The 27,123-nt window shown below is 37.5% G+C and overlaps 1 pseudogene; it reads left to right on the plus strand.

The window, feature by feature from the left end:
* The first annotated feature begins 800 nt into the window (after positions 1–800).
* Positions 801–18,228, plus strand: LOC141499456 (uncharacterized; annotated as a pseudogene).
* The last annotated feature ends 8,895 nt before the right edge of the window (positions 18,229–27,123 follow it).

The raw sequence follows: 27,123 nt of genomic DNA on the forward strand, positions 1-27,123 counted from the left end.
TTTTTTTTTTATTAAGCACTTATTTATTTATTAAGGTTTCTTTGTTCCACGGAGCATACTTTTTACAGGAGATGCAACTTATTCATAAGTGTAATTCAGAGTAAAGCGAGGAGGAAGAAAAATGTTCAGGGAAAGCTACAAGAAGAAGGGAACACATAATTTGAGCCTTGAAGGAAGACAAAGATTTTAAGAGATAAAGATAAGAAGAAAGTATATATCAGCCATATAGGAAGGCTTGGGTAATATTCAGAGGCAGGAGATAAAATGTCAGTGTCAAATTCAAGTACAGCTTGCCTGGAACATAGCTATTTATTAAGGAGAATAATATGACACAAGATTGAAAAGGAAGGTTGGAGCCCAGCTGTGGAGGGCCTAAAATTGCTGACTGAGGAGTTTGATTATAGGATAAACTATAATGGTTGTTTTTTTTTTTAAACAGGAGATTGACATAATTAGATGTAAAATAAAATTATTTTGACAGTTTTGTGGAAGATGGATTGGGGGATAGGAGAGACTTACAAACTATTTGGATCTGGTCATTCAGCTTGTTCCTAATTTATCCAACTATAGTCTCATCTACTTACATCTCTCCATCTTGTCTTCTAGGATATTAAATTCTTTTTTTTAATATGCTTTACTGAAGTCCTGATAAGCTTTATTTACAAGACTTTCCTTATTCCTAAGTCTAAGAATTCTGTCAAAAAAGGTTCATTTTACATGACCATTTTTTTATGATTATCCTTTCTCTTTTCTTAACCCTTTGCCCCCCCCCCCCCCAGGTTCTTGTCTGTTTCCCTGAGATGATTCCAGGAGATTGGGTGATGGTGAACAAACTCCTACCAGACAGATCTCAGGTGAGCTCTCTTTCCTAAGATACCTTCATTGTTAGGTTTCCAATGTGACCTTTTTCCCTTTTTCTAGGTCAGGAGTGTTTCTTCTTAGAAACTACCATTACCCTCAGTGGACATAAATCCCAATATCCTTCTCTAGGAACCTGAGCTGAATTCTGGATGAGAGATTCCACATACTCTGTTGTCAATTATTTATTTTTTATTTTTTTAGGTTTTTGCAAGGCAAATGGCTTTCCCAAGGCCACACAGCTAGGTAATTATTAAGTGTCTGAGACCGAATTTGAACCCAGGTACTCCTGACTCCAAGGCCGGTTCTTTATCCACTATGCCACCTAGCCACCCCTCTATGTTGTCAATTATACCCCTGACTCAGCAATACCTATACAATACAATAGCAGTTTCCTATACCATTTGGAAATATGTACTATGTGATCTTTTCAAATAAGTGATACCTGACATATATTCTCTACCTTTAATCTCCTAGGTCTCTACTGAAAAAAAGTCCTGGACTATTTATTGCAATAACTTCCCTGCCTCTAATCTCTCTCCTTCCAGTTCATCTTTGACACAGCTCTCAGAGTGATATTTCTAAAGCAGAGACCTGATCTTACTATTATCAGATTTAAAAACTTCCAATGGTTCCCTATTGCCACTAGGATTAGCCAGTTAGACAGTAAGTATTTAAGAAGTCCCTACTATGCTTAGCACTGGAGATAGAAAGAAAAGAAAGAAGATATTTATTAAATGCCCACTATGTGTCAAACACTCTGCTAAACACTTTACAAAAATTATCTGATTTGATCCTCACAACAACTCTGGAGGAAGCTGTAAGCTTCATTTCACAATTGAGTAAATTGAGGTTGACAGAAGTTAAGTGACTTGCCCAGAGTCACCCACCTGGTAAATATTTGAGGCAGTATTTGAACTCAGATCTTATTGACTCTAGGCACTCTATCCACTCTGACACCTAGTTAGCTAGATGGCCCCAGCTCTCAAAAAGCTCAAATGTCATGAGATCAAGTACAAACTCTGCTATTTGGCATTTAAAGCCTTTTGTATACCAATTTGTTATTCCCCATATCCAGTCAAATTATCTTCTTGCTGTTCATAACACATCATACTATCTTGTCTTTGCATAAACTATTTCTCTTTTTCATCTATTGTTTACATACAGATAAGTTTATGTACACATAAGTCCTCAAGGTCAGAAACTTTTTCATTTTTGTCTTTATATCTCTAGTGTCTTGCATATTTCCTGACAAATAGTAGTTGTTTAATAAATGATGATTGTTTGATACAGACATTTGTACCCATCAATATTCAATCATTTGCACATGGATTTGCTTGAATCACATATGCACTTATTTCTACTCATATATACTTAAACACATATATTTGTACATTCTCCCTATTCTTCTTTTCAGAATCACCTTTTTATGTAGTACTATGTTTGAGGATATGGCTTTCTACCTCACCCAGAATGAATGGGGCCACCTGGGAACTGCTCAGAAGAGTTTCTATAAGGATGTGATGCTGGAGAATGTGGTGCTAGTCTCATGGGATAAGGCTTATCTCCAGGGACTCAGATGTGATTTTTTAGCTTCTTTGAGTAAAGTCTGATGGATTCAATTAAGTTTGGGCTTTAACAGGTTCAATAATCTATGACTGCTGATCTACTTCAAAGCTAGAACATTTTTATTCCCTTTTCTCATCTTGAACATGGTCTGTATAGAATAAGAAATGAGTATTTGCCTTAAGCCTCTTTACATTTGTGCCTTTCCTCTCTTTCCAACTTCCTATAGAACACTTCACTTTCCTCTTGGATCCAATGGGGATTTTTGTAGATGGAAATTTTCCACCCTTCTGATTAAGGAGAGGATGAGTTAATTTTTCCCAGTCTCCAAATCACCAATTCCTTCTTTAGGAAGATTCTTCAAGAGGTGTTCAGCTTGGGCCAGTTTGTCATGACTTTTCTGGATCTTTCTCATGAAAATTATAGGACTGGAAAACACAGGAAAAGCCCAGGAAAATTTTGTGAATCCACAGCAAATTATACATATTTTTTTTTCTTATAGGTAGGATACAGGATCCAAACCTGAGGTCATCTCTCAACTGGATCAAGGGCAGGAACCACAGATCCTAGAAATAAAGAGAATTGAGAAAAGAGAGAAGTCAAAAGGTGTTGACCTCCCTGAGAGAATGAGAAATTTTCTTTCATTCAATCATTACGCATGTATTCATTGAATATCTCCTTGTGTTTGTTGGGGTCAAGTTCAAAGGATGTAGGAGAATCAACTTATGCCCTGGAGATCTTCCTGAACAATTCATTCTTTCAGGTTTCTATCCTTGAGCAAAGGGTTGAATGTGTTAGGTCATATTGTCCCTTTGGCATCAAATTCAATTTCCATTAAGAACCCTATAATCCCTATTATTGATAAATGTATATATCTTTTTAAAAAATTTGATAGTTGTTTTTTAATGCAAAAATTACCTCACATTTATTTGTTACTTTCTTCACAAAGACCTTGTGAGGTAAGTAGCTGCAAGTATTATCTCCATTTTATAGATGAGGAAACTAAAGCTCTGAGAAGTAAAATGAATATGCATAGTTAGATGGCAAGTAGTTGGAACCAAGATGCAACTTAGATCTTCTAGCTTCATGTCTAGTGATTTTTTCAGCATATTACACTTGTCTTTCATATTGTAATATAACCTGTAAATGATCAATTAAGCCTTTACTTTAAAGCCCCAAGTAAAAGGGATCAGTTACCAAGACAGGCATTTCCATGTTAGGATAGTTGAAGTAATTAGAAGCTTTATCTTGACCTCTGTTAGGGACTGTTGTGTGTGAGAATACTGTAAATTATCATCATCTGGTGCCTTTGAACATCAGAACCTTATTTTACTAAGTGCCACAGGAGTGGATTAGGGTCTGGGAAGAATATTTGTATAAGGCCATAGCAGATACAAGCAAGAGAACCAGGAGACATCCCAGAGTAGAGGACATTGGAGAAGGTAACAAGTTTACCATGGGTCTGATGTTGAGAAAGTTGGAACAAGGAGGTGTGGAGGAAAGCGAATGTAAAGTGAAAGTGCATTTGCCTCTATGGCCTGAGGCAGAAGAAATAAAGAAATATTATAAGAAAAGCCTAGGATCAGCCCTACAGCACCTAGGGAAGGGATTTCAGCAGTACAAAAGACCATCAAAAAAGCAAAAGATCAGGGAGACAGTTTGATGGATCTAGGAGCTGAGTTTCAGTCATATCCTGTTATTGAGGAGCCAGATCCTTTTAATCCAGAAAACCTTAGGTGAAGACATAAACCACTAGATATAAAAGCAGTCAGAGATTTAAAGAAGGCGGGGGTGGGGGATATAGGGCAAGATCACCTTTTGTCTGGCTACAATTGGATACTCTTGCATACTCCATTTTAACACAATGATTAGAAACAGAGCACATTTGTCACCTGGACAATCTGTTTTTTTGGATGATGGAGTTTATAGAACAATGTAGACACGATTTTGAGGCATGCACAGGGTCCCAATGACACTACATATTATGAACAATTAAGTGGCACAGGTCAATTTTTCAACAATACAGACCAACTATATTATGGGTTAGAAACATTTGAAAGAATTACTACCTGTGTAAAGAATGCTTGGGGATGTATTCCAATAAAAATGATAAGAAAGAACCATTTGGAGACTTCTGGCCAAGATGGCAGAGGGAAGACAGGCACAGTTCTAAAGTCTCCTGTTCTTTCCCCATCTATCATATGAAACAAATCTCTTAACAGAAATCTGACCCACAAAACCCAGAAAGAAAAGCCAGGACAAAGAACAACTACCTTAGGATTTGTCTCCTGCAGCAGCATTGGATGAATTTGGATGGGTGAGTCTGGGCTCAGAGGGTGGATCAGCCCCAGATCAGCCAGATTAGCAGCTGAATTGGAGCCAGGGATTCTGAGGGCCCAAGAGCCTGACCTGCTGGATCAGTGGTGGGGCTAGATGGCAGGGGATTGAGTCAACTAGAGAGCAGAGGCACTGGTGTTGGTGCTGTCCCTCTGCAGCTTGCCAACAGGGCTGGGGGGAGAGTTCTGGTGCAGGAGAGCTGCAGACACCATCCCTGGGCTCCTCTGGTCTAAGGAACTCTGAGTCCTTGTCTCCATTACAGCTGAGACCTCTTCCTGGAACAAACAATTGCAGACTAATTCTGCTTCAGGCACAGGTGTGTGAGCAGAAGAACCAGACCAGCTGACAATAGAGAGAGGAATGACCTCAGGCTAGGGTAAAGCCCACTATTGAAAGAATTCAATACCTCCAACTCCTCCCTTCCAGCAAAGGGAGAAGGCCTCAATCAAGGTCACAGACACTCCAGAGAAAGCAACCAGCACCTCCTACTGGCCATCCAGAGAAATTGCATTCAGTGAGTAAAGCCTTTAGCATCCCAAGCCCCTGTGAACCAGCCCCTCCCCAACTCAAGGTCTTAGCAAAATGAAGAAGGGTCAGTGGAAAGGTGGAGCCATAGAAAAATTCTTGGAAGGAAAAGACACTAACTCAGAGAGACCTAGAACCTCTGAGGAGAATACAGTCTGGTCTTCAGCACAGAAAGACTTCCTTGAAGAAATAAGGAAGGAATTTAAAAATCAACTGGAAAATATGGGAGAGACAATTAATACCTTGCAACAAGAAAACAAATCCTTAGAAAATACAATTGGACAAATACAAAAGGAGAAAAAAATATCTCAGATCCTCAATTGGACAAATACAAAATGAGAATAAATCTCTCACATCATCAATTGGACAATTACAAAATGAGAATAATTCTCTCAGATCCTCAATTGGGCAAATGCAAAAAGAAAATAATTCTCTCAAAACCTCAATTGGTCAAATGGAAAGCTCTTTTAAAAGTAGAATTGACCAACTGGAAAAGGAGTTGCAAAAGGTTAATGAAGAAAACTCCTCCCTAAAAAAACAAATGGAGTCTGCAAAAACTAATGACTCCATGAGAGAGCAAGAGCCAGTTAAACAAAATCAAAAAATAGAAAAAATAGAAGAAAATGTAAAATACCTCATTAACAAAACCACTGACCTTGAGAATAGATTGAGGAGGTGCAACCTGAGAATTATTGGACTTCCTGAAAACATTGAAGAGAAAAAAATCCTGGACTTAATATTACAGGATCTAGTGATGCTAAACTGCCCTGATATCATGGAACCAGAGAGCAAAGTAGTTATTGAAAGAATACATTGATCCCCTCCAGAAAAAGATCCCAAAATGAAAACACCAAGGAATATTGTGGCCAAATTCCAGAACTATCAGATAAAAGAGAAAATCCTGCAAGCAGCCAGACAGAAACAATTTAAATATCAAGGAGCCACAGTAAGGATCATTCAGGACCTGGCTGCATCGACATTAAGGGATTGAAGGGTCTGGAATGAGATATTTCGAAGAGCAAAGGAGCTTGGAATGCAGCCGAAGAATCCACTATCCTGCAAAGCTGAGCCTTCTCTTCCAGGGGAAAAAGGTGGACATTTAATGAAATGGAAGAATTCCAAAAATTCCTGATGAAAAGACCAGAGCTAAATAGAAAATTTGGACATCAAACAGGAGGTTCAAGAGACAAATGAAAAGCTAAAAAAGGGGGGGGGCGTGGTAGAAGAAAAAAACTGCTATCCAACAAGTTGAAACTGGCTATATCCCAGCATGGAGAAAAAGATTCTCATTAATCTTGAGAATTGTAACTCTAACAGAGAGAATATACCTAGCCAGAAATGATGGACATTCATGATCTATCCATGAGACTGCTATCTAATGGGATGTAACTGGCTTTAACCCCACTTGGGAGAAAGACTCATAACTCTCAGGAATTTTAACTCTATTAGATAGAATGTACTTAGCTAGAAGTGACAGATACTCAGAATTTTCTATGACTCAGATAATGATCTAAAAAACACTACCTCCTTAAAAAGGGGGACAGGAAAGAGACAGGAAGAGGGAGGGGGACTGAATGGGGTAAATCTCATTACACTAAGAGGTACAAAATATCTATGGTAATAGAGGGGAACAAGGGAGGAGATAAGAAACACCTGAATCTTTTTCTCATCAGACTTGGCTTAAAGTCAACCTACACATACTTAGTTAACTTATAAAACATCTAACCTTTCAAGTATTAAAAGGGGAAAAGGGGAGGGGGGGACAGAGAAAAGGAAGGGGAGTGGGGAAAAAAGGGGAACTAACAAAAGGAAGGGAAGGGAAAAGGGAAAAATGGAAAGGGGAGGGAGTGATATAGGAGGGCAAACACACTGAAGGGGGTGGTATTCAGAAACAAAATACTGGGGAATACGGATAAAGGGGGGAAGGGGAAAATACAAACAGAGGGAAGATAGCATGGAGGGAAATAAAGAATTAGTAATCATAACTTTGAATGTGAATGGTATGAACTCTCCCTTAAAATGTAAGTGAATATGAGAGTGGATTAAAATCCAGAATCCTACAATATGCTGTTTACAAGAAACTCATTTTAGGCAGAGAAATACATATAGAGTAAAGGTAAAAGGTTGGAGTAAAATATATTTTGCTTCAGCTGAAGTAAAAAAAGTAGGGGTAGCAATCCTTATCTCAGACAAAGCAGCAGCAAAAATAGATAGTGTTAAAAGAGATAAGGAAGGAAACTTTATCCTCCTAAATGGTACCATAGATAATAAAGTTATTTCAGTACTGAATATATATGCACCCAATGGGATAGCATCCAAATTCTTAGAGGAGAAGCTGAAAGAACTACAGGAAGACATAGACAACAAAACTCTACTAGTGGGAGACCTCAACCTCCTGCTCTCAGATCTAGATAAATGGAATCATAAAATAAACAAGAAAGAAGTTAAGGAGGTAAATAGATTGTTAGAAAAACTAGATATGGTAGACTTATAGAGGAAACTGAATGGGGATAGAAAGGAATATACTTTTTTCTCAGCAGTACATGGAACTTATACAAAAATTGACCATGTACTAGGACATAAAAACCTAATGATTAACTGCAGAAAGGCAGAAATAGTGAATACATCTTTCTCAGATCACAATGCAATAAAAGTCATATGCAATATAGGGCCAAGGAGTTATAGACCCAGAACAAATTGGAAACTGAATAACCTCATTTTAAAAAATGAATGGACCAAAAAACAAGTTATAGAAAGAATTAACCATTTTATCCTAGATAATGACAATAATGAAACAACATACCAAAACCTATGGGATTCATTCAAAGAGACTCTCAGGGGATATATTATAGCTTTAAATGCTTACATGAATAAATTGGAGAAAGAGGAAATCAATGAACTAAACAGGCAACTAAAATAATTAGAGAAAGAACAAATCAAAAATCCCCAATCAAATACCAAATTAGAAATTTTAAAGATTAAAGGAGAAATTAATAAAATTGAAAGCAAAAAAATATTGAATTAATAAATAAAACCAAAAGTTGGTATTATGAAAAAACAAATAAAATTGATAAACCTCTGGTCAATTTGATTAAAAAAAAGAAAGAAGAAAACCAAATTACTAATATCATAAATGAAAAAGGTGAACTCACCACCAATGAAGAGGAAATTAAAGTAATAATTTGAAATTATTTTGTCCAACTCTATACCAATAAATTTGATAAACTAAGTGAAATGGATGAATATTTACAAAAATATAAGTTGCCTAGGTTAAATGAAGAAGAGATTAAATACCTAAACAACCCTATCTCAGAAAAAGAAATTCAGCAAGCTATCACTGAACTCCCTAAGAAAAAATCTTCAGGGCCTGATGGATTCACAAGTGAATTCTACCAAACATTTAAGGAACAGTTGGTTTCAATTCTATATAAACTCTTTGGAAAAATAGGGAAAGATGGAACTCTGCCTAACTCTTTTTATGAAACCAATATGGTGCTGTTACCTAAACCAGGAAGAGTTAAAACAGAGAAAGAAAATTATAGACCTATCTCCCTGATGAATATAGACGCAAAAATCTTAAATAAAATCTTAGCAAAATGATTACAAGTTATCACTAGGATAATATATTATGATCAAGTAGGATTTATCCCAGGAATGCAGGGATGGTTCAATATTAGGAAAACTGTTAGTATACTCAATTATATCAACAACAAACCTATCAGAAATTACATGATCATATCAATAGATGCTGAAAAAGCTTTTGACAAAATACAGCATCCATTCCTACTAAAAACACTAGAGAGTGTAGGAATAAATGGACTGTTCTTTAGAATAATTAGCAGTATCTATCTGAAACCATCAACAAGCATTATATTCAATGGGGAGAGGCTAGAGGCATTCCCAATAAGATCAGGGGTGAAACAAGGGTGCCCATTATCACCATTACTATTCAATATTGTATTAGAAATGTTAGCTTCAGCAATTAGAGAAGAAAAAGAAATTGAAGGAATTAGAATTGGGAAGGAAGAGACAAAACTCTCACTCTTTGCAGATGACATGATGGTCTACCTAGAGAATCCCAAGAAATCATCCAAAAAACTACTGGAAACAATTAGCGATTTTAGCAAAGTTGCAGGTTATAAAATAAACCTCATAACCCCTCAACTTTTCTATATATGTCTAGCAAGAAACAGCAGGAAGAGCTAGAAAGAGAAATCCCATTCAAAGTAACCTCAGACAATATAAAATACCTGGGAGTCTATTTGCCAAGACAGACTCAGAAACTCTTTGAAAACAATTATACAACACTTCTCATGCAAATTACATCAGATTTAAATAACTGGGCAAATATCAATTGCTCATGGATAGGTAAGAGCTAATATAATAAAAATGACAATTCTACTAAAACTAAATTACCTGTTTAGTGGCCTACCAATCAAAATTCCAAATAATGACTTTAATGAGTGGGAAAAAATTGTGAGTAAATTCATATGGAGAAATAAAAAGTCAAGAATTGCCAGGAGCTTAATGAAAAAAAGTGCAAAAGAAGGTGGCTTAGCCCTAAATGATCTGAAATTATGTTATAAAGCATCAGTTGTCAAAACTGTTTGGTATTGGCTAAGTAAAAGAGTGGTGGACCAGTGGAATAGACTAGGTGCAAAAGCAGAAGACGATTATAGTAATCTGCTGTTTGATAAACCCAAAGAGTCCAGCTACTGGGATAAAAACTCCCTCTTTAATAAAAATTGCTGGGATAATTGGAAGTTAGTATGGAAGAAACTTAGATTAGACCAACAGCTCACACCCTTTACTAAGATAAGATCCAAATGGCTACAGGACTTAGACATAAAAAACAATACTATAAGCTAATTAGAAGATCAAGGACTAGTTTACCTGTCAGATCTATGGAAAGGGGAGCAGTTTATGACTAAGGAAGAGGTGGAGAATATCACCAAAAACCAACTAGATGATTTCAATTACATTAAATTAAAAAGCTTTAGCACAGATAAAACCACTGTAACCAAGATCAAAAGAAATGTATTAAATTGGGAAACAATCTTTACAGCTAATGATTCTGACAAAGGACTCATTTCTAAAATATACAGAGAACTGAGTCATATTTTTAAAACAAAAAGCCATTCCCCAATTGACAAATGGTCAAAGGATTTGCAAAGGCAATTTACAGATGAGGAGATCAAAGCAATCCATAGCCATATGAAAAATTGCTCAATCATTCATTATTAGAGAAATGCAAATTAAAGCTTCTCTGAGGTACCATCTCACATCTCTCAGACTGGCCCATATGACCAGAAAGGATAATGATCATTGTTGGAAGGGTTGTGGGAAATCTGGGACACTATTACACTGTTGGTGGAGCTGTGAACTCATCCAACCTTTCTGGAGAGCTCTTTGGAATTACACCAAAAGGACAACAAAAATGTGCATATCCTTTGACCCAGCAATACCACTACTGGGTCTATACCCTGAAGAGATGATGAAAAAAGGGTAAAAACATCACTTGTACAAAAATATTCATAGCAGCCCTGTTTGTGGTGGCAAAGAATTGGAAATCAAATAAATGTCCTTCAAATGGGGAATGGCTTAGCAAACTGTGGTATATGTATGTCATGGAACACTATTGTTCCATTAGAAACCAGGAGGGACAGTATTTCAGGGAAGCCTGGAGGGATTTGCATGGACTGATGCTGAGTGAGATGAGCAGAACCAGAAAAGCACTGTATACCTTGAAGGACTCGCTCATTCCATCAGTGTTCCAATGCGAAACAATTTTTGGCTGCCTGCAAAGGAGAGTGCCATCTGTATCCAGATAAAGAGCCACGGAGTTTGAATAAAGTTCAAGGATTATTCCCTTTAATTTAGGAAAAAAACCCAGATATCTTATTGTCTGATCTTACCTCTTAGACTTCTTGTCTCTTCTTTAAGGATATGATTTCTCTCTCATCACACTCAATTTGGATCGAGGTACGACATGGAAACAAAGTAAAGACTGACAGATTGCTTTCTGTGGGGGGGTGGGGGAGGGAAGTAAGATTGAGGGGAAAATTATAAAACTCAAATAATATCTTTAATAAAAATAAATTAAAAAGGGATGGCTAGGTGGTGTAGTGGATAAAGCACCGGCCTTGGAGTCAGGAGTACCTGGGTTCAAATCCAGTCTCCTATACTTAATAATTACCTAGCTGTGTGGCTTTGGGCAAGCCACTTAACCCCATTTGCCTTGGGAAAAAACTAAATAAAAACTCAAAAAAAAAGAAGGAACAATTTGTACTTATGAGACAAAGAAATGGTGAGGCTTTTGTAGACTTCTTTGCCTGGTTACAGGAGGCAGTAGGAAGAACTTTAGGAGATGTAGCAGGAATAGATGTATTAATAAACCAATTAGCATGGGCTAATACAAATGCTGATTGTCAGAAAGCAATAATTGGCTTAAGAAGGGATTCCACCATTGAGGAAATGATTCAAAGATATGAAGTATAGGGTCTCATGTATATCATACCGAATTAATGTGACAAACGTTTTTGCTAATATGTGCATTGGAAATAAAGAGAATCAGACTTGCTTTGTTTGTGAAAAAACTGGACAATTAAAGAAAGATTGTTGGCATGCCCAAGGAGCTAAACCCAGAAAGTTGGGGCACATCATCCTAAAACTCTGTGCCCAAAGTGTGAAAAGACAGGACACTGGGCATCAGAATGTAGACAAGGAAATTTTAACTGGGAAAGGGGCCCTCTGTCAGGGGCCCATCAAAAATAATCATGGGGTATGACAGTTCAGGACCAGCAGAGATGGAATGAAAAAATCAGTCTGCAGTTTTGTCAGCAAGCTCACCTGTATCAAACTATTGATAGTCAAAAATGCTGGGAAATTTAGGGTGCCTCCATATGCTTCTATTGAAGTACCTATTCACCCTTTATGATTAATCAATGAGGAGTTTGCAATCATTCTGGCTCCACCAAATCCAGATCATACTTACATTATACCTTTGGTAAAGCACATGAGTGGGGAAATTTTCTCTATTGCAATAATCAGTGCTAAAGATGATGATAGCTACATAAATGAGAACCAATGCATAGCTCAGTTATGTGTTTTTTCAAGATCTGGTATAGGCTTGATTGACACTGGGGCCGATCGGACTGTGTTCCCCACACAAAACTGGTCACAAGCTTGGCCTAAGCAGGTTGCTTATACTAACCTAGTAGGCATTGGAGGTAGACAGGAAACAGAAATTTCTTGTCAACCCTTGAAATGGAGAAAAGAGGATAAAGCAAGGGCCTGTTACTCCTTTCATAGTTGAAGGACTCCTTACAATATTATGGGAGAGATATATCAATTAGGGGTTAGAATTAGCACAGATCCTCTGATTGGGGCTGCTGTTGAATTGGGTAGTGGAATCTCCGAGTTAGTGCCTCAGGGGATGGAGCTTTTTGCTCAGCAGGAGTCCATACCAGTGCCATGAACGGGAAGTGGAGGGACCTGGAGGACCGGCTTGCTGCTCTTTTTGGCTGTGGCTGCCGGCCTGATTGTATTATGCCTGTTAAGCACGATCCAAACCTCTAAATCTACAGGCAACTTTAGAGACTTCTCATTGTTGCCGAAGACCCTGACGCAGAGCCTAACATTGACCCAGACTTTGACACAGACCCTAACTCCTACAACCAACACAGCTAGTTTCACTTTTCAGCCTACAGCCAGGGTTGTCAAGACATTTGCTGGAGCAGCAGAGGGCTGTGAATTGCTGCTTCCTGTGTTGAGAGGGAAAGTGTCACATGTTGTTGGACAGTTTGTTATGGTGATGGCTACTGTTCACAAGGTGCAGCAACCTCAGGTTGTACTGGTGTTAACCGCTTAGGTGATTTCAAATGCTCTCTCTCATTTTCTACCCTTCCCTCTGCAGAGGGAGGGGGAGGGAGAAGGGAAATCTTCCTTTTTGGAACTTCAAAACTCAAGCTTATGTCTTAGATGGAATGTAGACTTTGCTTCAAGGACAAGACCCCTCCAAAAACTTATTTTAGAAATCAAGGGACCCCCATGCCTTCTTCCTGCTTTGGGGAGGAAGTGGGGTTTGGGCAATGACTATGTTTTTCAATAGGTTATTGATTGGGAAGCTTTGTGCATCAGTTAAGAAAAAAGGGAAAGAAGACTTTTTTGGGGATTAGGAAATTTGGATTTTTGTCTTATGAAGTCTGTGCCTATGGCTTATATTTTTGTTGACTGATCTTGATTGTTTATGTATGTATGTGTGTATCTGAATGTCTATAGGCCATTTTCCATCTCTCTAACTGGCCTGGAGAGGTGGGAAAATGTTTCTATATTCTGAGATCTGGTACTGGCCAGGGTATCAGTCTCAACTTGGTAAATGTGATACAGGAGAGTTGTTTCTGTGTTCTTGTTTGTGTCTAAATTCCTGTGTGTGTGTGTGTGTGTGTGTGTGTGTGTGTGTGTGTGTGTGTGTGTAATTCAGATCTGAAATAGTTAAATGTTACCTGAGTTAAAAGTTACTCCTTTTAGTTTGGGTTTCGAATTTGATTGCTTTGAAAGGTTTTTTTTTTTTTTGTTGGCAAAAGAAAAACTTTGTAATCTTTGTCTGTTTGTAAGTTGGGGATAAAATGTATTTCAAGGAATTTGGGAATATTGGTTTTGTTACATTGACATCTGTATATACTGTTTTTGAACTTTTGTTTACAACTTTTGTGGCATTCATCATGTAATAATTTTATTTCAAAAACAAGAAGGGGGATATGTTAGGGACTGTTATGTGTGGGAATACTGTAAATTATCATCACCTAGTGCCTTTGAGCATCAGAACCTTGCTTTACTAAGTGCCACAGGAGTGGGAGTGGATTAGTGTCTGGGAAGGATATTTAAGCACTTGTATTCTGGTGAATAAATGGAGCACTTGGAGATCTTGATGGAGTACTCGTCTCCCTTGTCTTCCTTGATTCCCACCCCTCCAGTGCTAGCCTGGGGAAGATTGAGGGAGTCCAGAAGTGGGACTCAACAGACTTCAAACCTAAATTCACTTCTTGACAAAGTTTTACTGATTGCTACTAGCTCTTCTCTTTAGGCCAAGCGGAACTATTACTATTTCATATTCAGGAACTCTAAAACGGCAGCTTGGTGGTGCAATGGATAGAGCAATGACCTAGAAATCATGAGGATGAAAGTTCGAATCTAGCCTCAGACATTTGACACTCACTGGCTATATGACTTTGGGCCAGTCACTCAACCCTGATTGCCTCATATCCAGGGCATCTCTCCTGATTCGTATCTGGCTACTGGACCCAAATGGCTCTGGAAGAGAAAGTGAGATAGGTGACTTACAGAGCACCACCTCACTTAAATCCAATTCGTGTACTTGTCATGACATCACTTCCCTGATGTGACTTTCTTTGATGACAAAGGACAAACATCAATCACTTCAAAACAACTATCATTTGCTGCCCTAAGCCTTCTTTTGTTCAAGGTAAGGATCTCCAGTTCTTTCAACTATTTCATGATCTTCATCTCTAACCATTCTGGTTATCTTCCTCTTCATGTTTATCCAATACTCTCTCTAAATCCTTCAGTTTATCGGATTATATTTGTTCAACCTATGGTAGAGCATTCTGAGCTTGTATCAGTTTGATCATCCACTGTATAATATAATTTGTCTCCAACATAGTGATGTCATTTTGGACTTCTTCAATAATGAAGGACAAGAATCAATCACCTTCCCTAGATGAAATATGATGTCCATGTTTTGGGTGTCATGGTTTTCAAGCAATCTGATGTTTTTAAAACTATTTCTCTTTGACTTATTTTCTGGTCAGTTGTTTAATGATAAGAAATATCTTACATTTTCTTCTATTTTTTTCAATCTAAGGATTATGTTCTTGGGCCATTCTAATTTTTAATGGAGCTCACTATTTAGGTAGGATTTTGCATCTCTTGTATTGAGCTATTTAGTCATCTATCCATTTTTTTCTTCTAGAATTCTCATTTTGTTTGTAATATCCTCTTTAAATCTCTTGCTCTATTTCTTCCAGGAATTCTTAAAGACCATATGATTAAGCTAGAATATATGCATGTGTATTTGTATGTGTGTATACATATATGTATGTATATTTATGCATATACATTTTTGTTTATGTGTGTGATATATATGTATATATGTGTCTATCTATGTTTGTGTGTGTAGATATATATATATATATATATATATATATATATATATATATATATATATGGCTTTATTTGTTGTTATTTTCTTCTGGATCTATGTCTTTGTGCTTTGCAGTCCAAAGAAAATGGTTTTTTCCTTTTTGATTGCCATATTCCTGTCCTAAGTATCACTCTGAATTCAGACATGATATGAATTTTGAAAATTTTTTTTTTACCTGATGAGACAAGCTCAAGAAACAAAGAACCTCCTTCAAAACAAAAAATTTATGAAAAAGTAGAATCCTGGTATATGACCTTAGAAATACTCAGAGGGGATGTTCCTGAGTTCCCAAAGTTCAGAGAAGTATATAAATATGAGGGCAATATTGAGCAACACCAAGGAGAAACTATTGAAGAGAGACAAAGGAACTGTTCTTTGGTGAGAAATTTTAGGCCAATGAATATAATTCAGAATGAAAACTTCTTAGAGCAGAGACCATATGTAAACACCAAATTTGGGGGATTATATTTGTTCTCAAACATAATGGATACCTGAGAGTTTCTGCTAAAGACATACATTATAAATGTGATACATGTGGCCAAGACTTCAAACAGAATTCAGTTGTAAGTAAATATCGAAGAATATCCATACAGAAGAGAGACTTTGTAAAGCTAATGTATTTAGAAAAGTGTTCAGGTAGAATTCAGAACATCCTGGAAAAGAGAAAATGTACAATGGTGAGAAATCCTCTGAGTGCAATGAATTTGAGAAAATTCTCAGTTCAAGATCTAAACATGAAAGACCATTTGCTAGAGACAAACCATATGAATGAGATGAATGTGGCAAAGCTTTTAGCCAGAGAGCACACTTTATCCAACATCAGAGAATTCACTCTAGAGAGAAACCTTGTTAATGGAATGAGTGTAAGAAAACTTTCAGTCAGAGACAACCCTCTTTAAGTACAATAATGGAAAGAACACATAATGGAGAGAAACCCTGATGACATCAGGGAAGTGATTCCATGGTAAGCACATGGGTTGGATTTCAGGGAGGCGGGTGCGGAGCTAAGTCAACAGTCTCACTTTCTTCTCCAGAGCCATTTGGGTCCAGTGATCAAATATAAATCAGGACAACCGGAGATGAACTTGGATGCAAGGCAATCAGGGTTAAGTAACTTGCCCAAGGTCAACACATAGCTAGTAAGTGTTAAGTGTCTGAGGCTGGATTTGAACTCCCATCCTTCTGACTTCTAGTTGCTAGAAACAATCCTTATGAATGTAATGAATGTAAGAAAACTTTCAGTCAGAGATCAACCTTCCTTAAGCATAAGATAACACATAATGGAGAGAAACCCTGTGAATGTAATGAATGTGAGAGAACCTTTCATCAGAACTCTCACCTTATTTATCATTAAATAATTCACATTAGAGAGAAGCCCTCTAAGTGTCATGAATATGGGAAAGCACTTAGTACTTGTTCTTCCCTTATTCAACATCATAGAACTCATACTGGAGAGAAGCCCTATGAATGCAATGATTATGGGAAAACTTTTTGTCAAAACTCTAACCTCATTCAGTATCAGGAAAAGTCAAATAATAGCTTTTGTGTAAGAAAGTCTTCAGCACACATTCAGCTTTTGTTCAGCATCAAAAAATTTACTGGAAAGAAACTGTATAAATGGGACCAATGTGGAAAAGCTTTCAGTCAAATAACTCACCTTATGACACATTAGGGAATTAATACTGGAGAGAAACCCTATAATTGAAATGAATGTGGAAAAGTTTTCAGTCAGAACTGTCATCTTATTCAACATCAAATAATTCATGCAGAAGATAAATCTCATGTGTATAATGAATGTGGGAAACCCTTCGAGACTCATTCTTAAATTATTTTGAAATCAAAGAATTCATACTGGAGATAAATCTTATGAATATACTGAATGTGGGAAAACTATTAGCCAGGGAATAATCCTTATTATTGGGGGCGGCTAGGTGGCGCAGTGGATAGAGCATCAGCCCTGGAGTCACTTAACCCCATTGCCTTGCAAAAAAAAAACCAAACCTAAAAAAAAGAATAACTTATTATTCATGAGACAATTCATACAGGAGAGCAACCTTATGATTGTGACACATGGAAAATCCTTCAGTGCTCCATCATCTTTTATTCAACATTGCAAAATTCACATTGGAGAAAAACTTTATGAAGGTAGTGAATATAACAAAACCTTCTGACAAAGTTTTCAACTTATTGCACAGAGGAATTCATACTGGAAATCTTATAAATGTAATAAATGTGGGACAGCTTTAAAATTCATGGTCTCACATCAGAGACTTCACATTGGAGGAAAATCCCATCAGTGTAAGGAATGTGGGAAAGTCTTCAGTACACATTCCTTTCTAATTTTACATTATAAATTTTTTGCTGGAGAAAAACTCCATAATGAATTTGGAAAAGTTTTCAATACACATTCAGATCTGATTCCACATCTGTAAATTCACACTGGAGAGAAACCCTATAAATATAATGAATGTGGGAAAGTGTCATCATTCTAGCCTAGTTAAGCATCAATGAATTCATACAGGAAGGAAATCTTATGCTTGTAATGAGTGTGGGACAGCCTCTAACCAGTACTCTACCCTTATTCAGAACTAGAGAGAAACCATATGTGTGGTGGTTTTAGGAAAGTTTTCAGCCAGAGTTCCAACTTGCTTAAACATGAAAGAATTCTTGTTGCAGAGAAATTCTGCAACAAAGTAATCACTTCTGATTTTGTTTTTTAAATTCAGTATTCAAGGTGGTATGTTTGCTTTTCAAATATCTTCCCTTACAATTTATTTACAACAGACTGACAGCATTTGATTGTTGGTTATTTTGTCATGTTGATAAGGATCTTGAGATGACTCAGAAGTCTCTTACCAATCCTAATTTATATATATGCACATGTATATATATATGACAATATGTATATATAAAAAATATATATTATATATACACACATGCAACTTTCAAAGTCCATACTTTATTGCATTATTATATTTTATTATTATATTCATTGGTAATATGGGTTACATTGTAGTAATAAATAAATATTAAATTTTATATGCAGCCTTTGATAATTTTTTTCCAGTGATGTGGCCCAGAAGAGCTAAATGGTTAGACACCAATTCTTTAGAGTAAACTTAACAAATATAGTTTGGCATCTTCATTCTTTCTCAATTTGAAATTTACAGGAAAGGTAAAAATCATCAATAATAATCAGTAAGTATGTACTGTATACAAAACATCAGAGATTAAGGGCATGATCTTTTTCCATTAAGCACTTACCTGGAGACATAGCATATACATTAGAAAGTTGCAATAGCTGTTTACTCTCTTAAGTGTAGGAACAGGATATTTAAAATGACAATAGCTATCATATAATTTAAAAGCTTCAGGCTCTATATTTCATTTGACAACAGTTTTTTTCTCTCAGCTATCAACTATAATGTTTTAGTCTTTCCTTCACTTCACTAGAAAAAGAACTGTATTTTTGCACTTGGTTAGGACTAAATAAATGTTTAACTGAATTAAATCAGACAACTGTGTGGAAGGAAGAGAAAAAGAGATATTGTTCTTCTCCCAGCTCTTCTCTTGTTATTTCCCATTTTAAAAAAGAAGCAATAGAAAGATATGTAGCTAAGGGTTTTAGGGTTAAAAAAAATACAACAAACCATGGACTTAGTTTTTTCAACTGAGAGATATTTTAAGTTACATTTCTTTTTTTGTTTGATTTCTTTTGCAAGGCAATAGGGTTAAGTGACTTGCCCAAGGTCACACAACTAGGCAATTATTAAATGTCTGAGGTCCAATTTGAACTCAGGTACTCCTGACTCCAGGGCCTGTGCCCTATCCACTGTGCCACCTAGCCTCCCCATTAAGTTATATTTCTAACTCATCTCCTTATTTCCTTGATACAAACAATGCAAAAAAATTGCTTCAATTTCATTTTAAAGAACCTTCAATTCCCACCCATTATTAGCTTACATTGCCAGTTGAAATTTGAGGGGATTGGATATATTGGGTTATACTGTTTTTAGCCATTGAAAAAGACTTGATTGCATTATCCAGAAGTGAAATTTGGAGGTTGGAGCTTGGAGGACCCGGAAGTAGGGCCTCTAAATATGTGTCCCTTTTTGTTGAATAAGAAGAGTCCTAGAGGGCGGCTAGGTAGTGCAGTGGATAGGGCACTAGCCCTGGAGTCAGGAGTACCTGAGTTCAAATGTGACCTCAGACACTTAATAATTACCTAGCTGTGTGGCCTTGGGCAAGCCACTTAACCCCATTTGCCTTGCAAAAACCTAAACAAAAAGAGTCCTAGGAGTAGGTTTCTTTGATTTGATATCATGTAATGGATGTTTCATAGAAAATAAGTACAAGACTGCAAAATATTTGAGAACAGAGAGATGCATACAGAAGGAATAAGACTTTGCGAGACCAGAATGTCCATTAGCAAATAATGTTTGGAATAAACTGTAATACCCCCTCTAAGGCAAGGGCACTTAAGTTTTTGGACCCCTTTGGAAGTCTAATGAAACTTAGAGGTCCCTTTACAGAACACCATTTTAAATGTATAAAATACTATTCATAGGATTACAGAGAAAACCAATTACATTGAACTTCAGTTATCAAAGTATTTTTTATTAGAAAATCCCTAGGTTAAAAACTCCTCATTTAGAAGGATACATTATTCTCATCAGACTTAAGGATGCCCATTTCTTTGGTAAATTTTTTGCCCTTTTATTACCTTTCTTGGCCCTGGGTCTGGCACCTCACCCTTGTCCTGCTTGGTTTAGGCATTGAGGTTTTTAAACCTCCTTTGCCCTTGCCTCCTTTGCCTCATTCCTACCTCCTTTGCCCAAGAGGGGACAGTGGAAAGTTCCTTTATTAATGGATTCCTGCATTCATTATCCCAGGTTCACACTGTCCACATAAGCCATGATTAATGGCTATAAAAAGCTTGGATACCTTTCCTAAACTGAGATATCTATAATCATCTTACACAATGCCCTTCCTCCTTTCCCATGGCAATATGTAAGGATTCATTTTGTTTGTTTCTCTCTGAACTTTTCCCTCATTCAATTGTTTCTCTTTAACTAATTTTTTTTTAGGTTTTTGCAAGGCAAATGGGGTTAAGTGGCTTGCCCAAGGCCACACAGCTAGGTAATTATTAAATGTCTGAAACTGGATTTGAATCCTGGTACTCCTGACTCCAGGGCCAGTGCTTTATCCACTACACCACCTAGCCACCCCCTCTCTTTAACTAATTTTATAAAAAGGAGCAGTTAGGTGGCACAATGGAGAGAACAGGAAGATTTGACAATTATTAGTTGTGTGATCCTGGGAAATCACTTAAACCTATTTGCCTTATTTTCTAAAATGAACTGAAGAAAGAAATGGCAAACCACTTCAATATCTTTGCCAAGAAAAACCTCAGATGGAGTCATGGAGAGTTGGACATGAATGAAATGACTCAGCAACAACTTTGCAAAACATACTATATTTGGTCTCTTCCTTAGATTTTTCTTGACTGTTAATATGATTACTTGGCATGTTCTAGCTCTCTGCTTTGTCCTGATGGATTTTTTACCTATGAGCAAATTACTTGTTTTCACAAAAGTCATATTCAGTTATATTCAGAATCTAGATCTGGCTGAGTAATAAGAATTAATAACAAGTATATAGCACTTTAAAGTTTACAATGCACTTGTAAAGATAAAATTATATATATATTATATATGTATATCATTTTATCTTTACAACATCTTTATAAGACAGAAGTTGTTATCCCCATTTTACAAATTGTAAAACTGAAACTGAGGCTAAGTGACTTGTTCAGGATCACATGGCCAATATGTGTCTAAGACAGGATTCAAGCTTAGGTCTTCTTGTCTCCAGGTTAAGCATTCTATTTACTGTGCCATCTAGATGTTCCCTCATCAAGACAAAATAATAAAATTCAAATTTTAAGGGAGAAAGTTAAGCAACATTTGTGAAACACTATCCCCTGTACCACATAACTACCTCCCAAGAGAAATTCAGTTGTTTCCTGTCAGGTCCTATAAAAAACTAAGTTTACATGATACTGCAACCAGGCATTTTCAAAGTTCTGGATAGAGTATGTTCCACTATTTCTAGTTTGGGTTATATTTTCATGCTGATATTTCCCTTCTATTAGACTATATTCTGCTTTATAAATTTGTTAACTAGAAGACTTGCTATCCTCTTGCCAATACCAGGCTGTCTGATACCCACAGTTTAGTTTGTCAGAAATTAAGTTCCTGTGAGAAATAGGATTATTGGATTATAGAATGTGTTAAGAAGAGCAACATATAAGCCTGGATATGCAGGCTGGAGCCAAACTTTGAAAGCCTTTAAACATTAAACAAGGGAGTTTATATTTGTTCCTAGAGTTAACAGGCAACCACTGAAGATACTGAGCCAGAGAGTGATAAAGTAATAAACTACACTTTAGTAATAACACTTTAGCAGCTCTGTGGAGGTTCTACAACGTTATACACATATTCTTCAATCCATTGACATTGGCCTCTTTCTTGTTCCTGGAGAAGATACTATTTCCCACCTCTGGGCATTTTCTCTGTCTGTTCTACCTGCCAGTGATGACCTTCCTTTTCATCTCTCTCTCCTGGCTCCCTCCCTTTGCTTCTGTCCAGTTTCATCTAAAACCCTACCTTCTACAGGAAGCTTTTTTGGATCCCTCTTCATTTTACTGACTTCCCTCTGAAGATCCTTTACTATCTCAAAGATGGTCATTGGTGAGTTGTCTCCCCTTTGAGATTATGAACTCCTTCAGATTTTACCTTTCTTTTTAGTCCCAGCATTTAGCTGTGGGGGGGCACATGGTAGGTGCTTAATATTTATTAATTGATTAAAAGAATCACAGAGTATATGGAGAGGAGTAAGGGGTAAAAAGACTAGAAAGGCAGGAGTGGGTAAGGTTATTAAAGACTTTAAAAAATCTAATATACAATTTTAGATTACTCCTGGAAGTGTTAGGGAGCCACTGGAGTTTACAGCATTGGGGGAGGGGTGGCACAGGAAATAGAATTTTGTACTTGGAACCAGGAAAAATCATCTTTATGAGTTCATATTCAACTTCATACACTAGCATTGTGGGATGCTGGGCAAGTCACTTAATCCTACTTGTCTCAGTTCCTCTTCTGTGAAATGAGCTGGAGAAGGAAATCACAAAGGGATTCAGTATTTTTGTCTGGAAAACCCCAAATGGGTCATTTCTGTCTCAGAAATTATTAGTGACTTCTCCCTCACTGCACAATAAATTCTACAAAAGCTGGAATATTTTCTATTTCTTTTGAATGTGGACTGAAAAGACTTAGCCTAGTTCTTTCCCTGCACACATAGAAGAAGCTCAGTAGAACCATGTTCAAACCTTGACAGAACTCTAATTTGATCTTTTTTTTTTTTTTTTGCATATCCAGGACCTATGGTTCTTCCCCTTGTTCCAGTCAGGAGATCGTGTTAGCTAGGTCACTGGAAATCCTGCTTCTGGGGAAGGAAAAAGGGCCTAGTATTTTCCTATGCTCCCCAAAGAGGCTATGATAGGAAGTCACAGTGAAGATCTGTCTGTCCTCTGCAGGGGTCTCAGTATTATATTCCGTGAGGGAGAAAAAAAGGGGGGGATAGTATACTAGCTTTAAGGAACAATCATCCTGCATGTCCCATTCCCACTAGGAAGTTGAGAAACTGCCAAACCTGAGTGAATCCATACTTGGGCCATAGAGGAGTCTTGGATCTGGGGCATTTAGACCAGCTCTCCTAGAAAGTAGAGGGAAGAAGAGGGGAAAGGAGAACATTTGGAAAGAGCTCTAGGAAGTCACCCTTTTCTTATTCTGCAAACTTAACCTATCTCCTTGGATAGGAAGCCCTCAGTCCAAATATGATTAGAATTATCTGGTTTCAAAAAAAAAAAGAATTATCTGGTTTCTAAATCAAAATCCAATCAATCTCTTCTATTTCCAAAGTTAGTCACTTATCAAGATGGCCAGAAACTCAGATCTGAGACCTGGAGAAGATTTGCCAAGTAAGACTACATTCCCATCATTATCTAACATCACATCCCTGAAAGAGATCTCTCTGAGCAGAGCCAAAGTGACTATTTTTCTTGGGTGTAATGCAAAAACAAAAAATTCCTATTGAAATCCCCAAATCAAAGAGCCCTAGAGAAAGGAATCTGAGGATATAAAAGGTCATTTCTTTAGAATGTCTGTGAATGCTTATGAGTGGATAATAATCATATACTTAGCTAATGCATAGATGGAGTTTGGGCAGGTATCTGCAAGGGAAGGAGATAGGATGTACACAACTATTTGATAGAAGTTATGTGGGACAGTGTAGGCATGCAACCTAAGAATGCAGGTCCCCATACAGTTGGATGTTTCTGTGATAGCAAAATGAGACCCTATTTCAAGAGTCCTCAGTTAATTCCTCATATGTTCTTTAAAATTTTTTTCTTTTTTTATTATGAACATGACATACCAAGGACAAAGAATTATAAATAAAATTATTAATCTATACTATATGCAGCCTTTAAAATGTCTATATTAAACATTTCCAGTTTCAATCTTGCTCCACCTGTGTTTGGAATGCTGTTCCTAGCAAATGTGTCAGTCAAGAAAGTCCCCAGTAAGCCTTGAAAAGCATCTTACAAATGGTGTAGTGGAAAGAAAAATTGATTTAGAATCAGAGGATCCAGATCTGAACCTTAGTTAGCTTCACTTACTATCACTGAGGTAGTGGATTTGTTGTTTTTCTTCCTCTAGTTGGATTGTAAACTCCTTGAGGACACTCTCTTTCTTTCCTTCCTTCCTTCCTTTCTTCCTTTTTTTGTATTTGTTTTCTCCATTACTTTCTTCCTTCTTTCCTTCCTTTCTTTTTTGTATTTGAATTCCCAATGCTCCCTTCCTTTCTTCTTTTTTCTTCTTTCCTTCTTTTTTCCAATACTTTCTTCCTTCTTTTCTTCTTTCTTTCTTTCCTTCCTTTTTTTGTAATTGTATCCCAAAGCTTTCTTCTTTCCTTCCTTCCTTTCTTTTTTTCTTTTCTTTGAATTTGTATCACTCAAACTTCCTTCCTTCCTTCCCTCCTTTTTTTTTGTTGGATTTTTGCCTGGAGCATAGTGGGCACTTGATAAATGACTTTATATAGCATATTTTCTCATTTCATCTTCTTAACACTGAGGTAGGGACTATTATGACCTTTATTCTATGGATGGAAAATGTTAAGTTAATAAGCATTAATTAAGCACCACTTTTATACTAGCTGGGTAATAAGTGGATAGAGCATTGTACTTGGAACATGGAAATTCTGAATTTAGTATTGCCTCAGACACTTATTAGCAGGGCAGTTACGTGGTGCGGGTGGATAGAGCACTGGCCCTGGAGTCAGGAGGACCTGGGTTCAAATCCATCCTTAGACACTTAAGAATTGCCTAGCTGTGTGACCTTGAGGAAGTCACATGGCCCCATTACCTTAAATAAAAAATTTTAAAATACCTAAAAACACCCTACTTATTAGCTGTGTGACTTTGGACAAGCCACTTAACATTTTAGTCTCAGTCTTCTCATCTATTAAAATGAGAATAGTAATAGAACCTACCTCACAAGGTTGGTTGTGAGAATAAAATAAAAAAAAACCTGGGAAAGTGTTTTGCAAACCTTAAGGCATTACATAATTGCTAGCAATGATGATAATGGTGATGATGCTGGTGATGATGACGATATGATGATGATAACGATATGATGATGATGGTAATGATGATGATAGATACTGGTATGATGGTGATGGTGGGGAAATGAAGCCGGGACAGTAGTACTAAGTGGGCTAGGGACAGTTTACCCTCCATGAGCTTAAAATCTTAGGAGACACTCATTTTCCTGATCTCTATACCATGATTGGGCAGGACCCTTTGACCGCTACAGAGGAAGGGGCTGGTATTCCTCCTATTCTTTTGGTTGTGATGGCCAGCAGACCCCTCGGTCCCTTCGCAGACAGCAGCAACAGTAGAACCCAGACCCCTTCTCCTGGGTTTGCGGACTTCCCCCGCTGAGGCGGTAAAGCTCCTGGACGCAGACCCTCGCAGGGGGCTTTCTCTAGTGTCAGTGACCGCTTGGTGGCGGTGTGTGAGCGCGGACTACAGCGAGGGAGACCAAGAGGCGGTGCGGGGCTGGTCCCGGCGCCCAGCCTTCCTTGACGCGCTCAGATCCGGCCAAGCCAGGCACGGGAGCTGGCCCTGGACGGAATTAGGGCCTTGATTAAGGACTGCTGCCCAGTCCGGGCAGGGGAATCCAGCTGGCTCTGTCCTTGGTCCTTCCCTTTCCCCTCAATGCTCCCCTCCCCCGCCCCCACCGAGGCTGTGGAGGAGCTCATCAGTATGGCTGCAGAACTCTCATTAAAACTGCCCAAAGAACAATAGCAGTAATAACCACTGATAATTAGCATTTTAGTGTTTACAGAACATCTGCAAGTTAACCCAGTGAGAGTAACTGATTTTGTTATTGAATACCAGACCTTGGTTTCAAAATTTTCCCACAGCAGATTTGCTTCTTTGAACCTTTGTTCAGGGTTACTAAGGCTGGAAAGGCGATCGTTGCCGAGGCAAATGTCCTATGATTGAAACACTGAAGTGTCAGAATCCACACAGGAGTCATTGACCTCTAAAGCTGAAGAGCAACATAGGCAACTGTAAGAAATAAATTCTACGAAGAGAATAAGAAAGGAGCAGGATGCTTTAAGAGGGAGATCGTATGCATGGGAATTCTCAAACAATTCAGATGGGACTATGCCTACATCTTGTATAGACAAGTACTCCCAAATGGCCATTCATTTTATGCGTTAATCACTTTCTGAGGCTCATTGAAGATTTTGACAGTCAGCCAAATATGATCTTCGAACTTTGTGTCATTTCAGACTGTACAACCATGATGAAACCAAAGCTGATTTCAAAGCAGGAAGTTTCTATAGGGAAATCATCAGAAATCAACACACATTTATATCAAAATCTGGGATCAAAGCAGTCTTTGAATGTTAGGGTAGGTTAGGGATATATTGTAGAACTCAGCAATAAACTGAGAAACTATCTGTCCTGGGAGATTTTTTTCTGAGTGAAAATAATGCCCAAGAAAGTGTCACAGAGTTAAGAAGCCCAAAGATAAAAAATTTGAGGAGGCAAAAAAGTTTTAATGTGAGCTCAAATCCTATTAAATATTAGAGAAAGACACCAAAGACCCATATAGGCAGAGCTTGCACCAACTTTTATAACTGAATAGTCATTATATAATTCCTGATAAACCACTCAATATTGCAGAGATCTTCATGCAGAGCTTAGTCCTAAAAGGATACCAGGAAACTGACATTAGAAATCTTATAAATCTGATATATTTGTCCTTCCTTTTTGAAGAAAGCCATGACATCAAGGAGGTGATGCCATGACAAGCACACAAATTGGATTTGAGTGAGGGGTGCTGTGCTAAGTCACCAGATTCACTTTCTCCTCCAGAACCATCTGGGTCCAATGATCAGATATGAATCAGGACCACTGGAGATGCCCTGGAGGAGAGGTAATTAGGGTTAAGTGACTTTCCCAAGGCCACACAGCTGGTGTC

This window comes from Macrotis lagotis, chromosome X (assembly GCF_037893015.1).
Source record: "Macrotis lagotis isolate mMagLag1 chromosome X, bilby.v1.9.chrom.fasta, whole genome shotgun sequence".
Taxonomy (NCBI): Eukaryota; Metazoa; Chordata; class Mammalia; order Peramelemorphia; family Peramelidae; genus Macrotis; species Macrotis lagotis.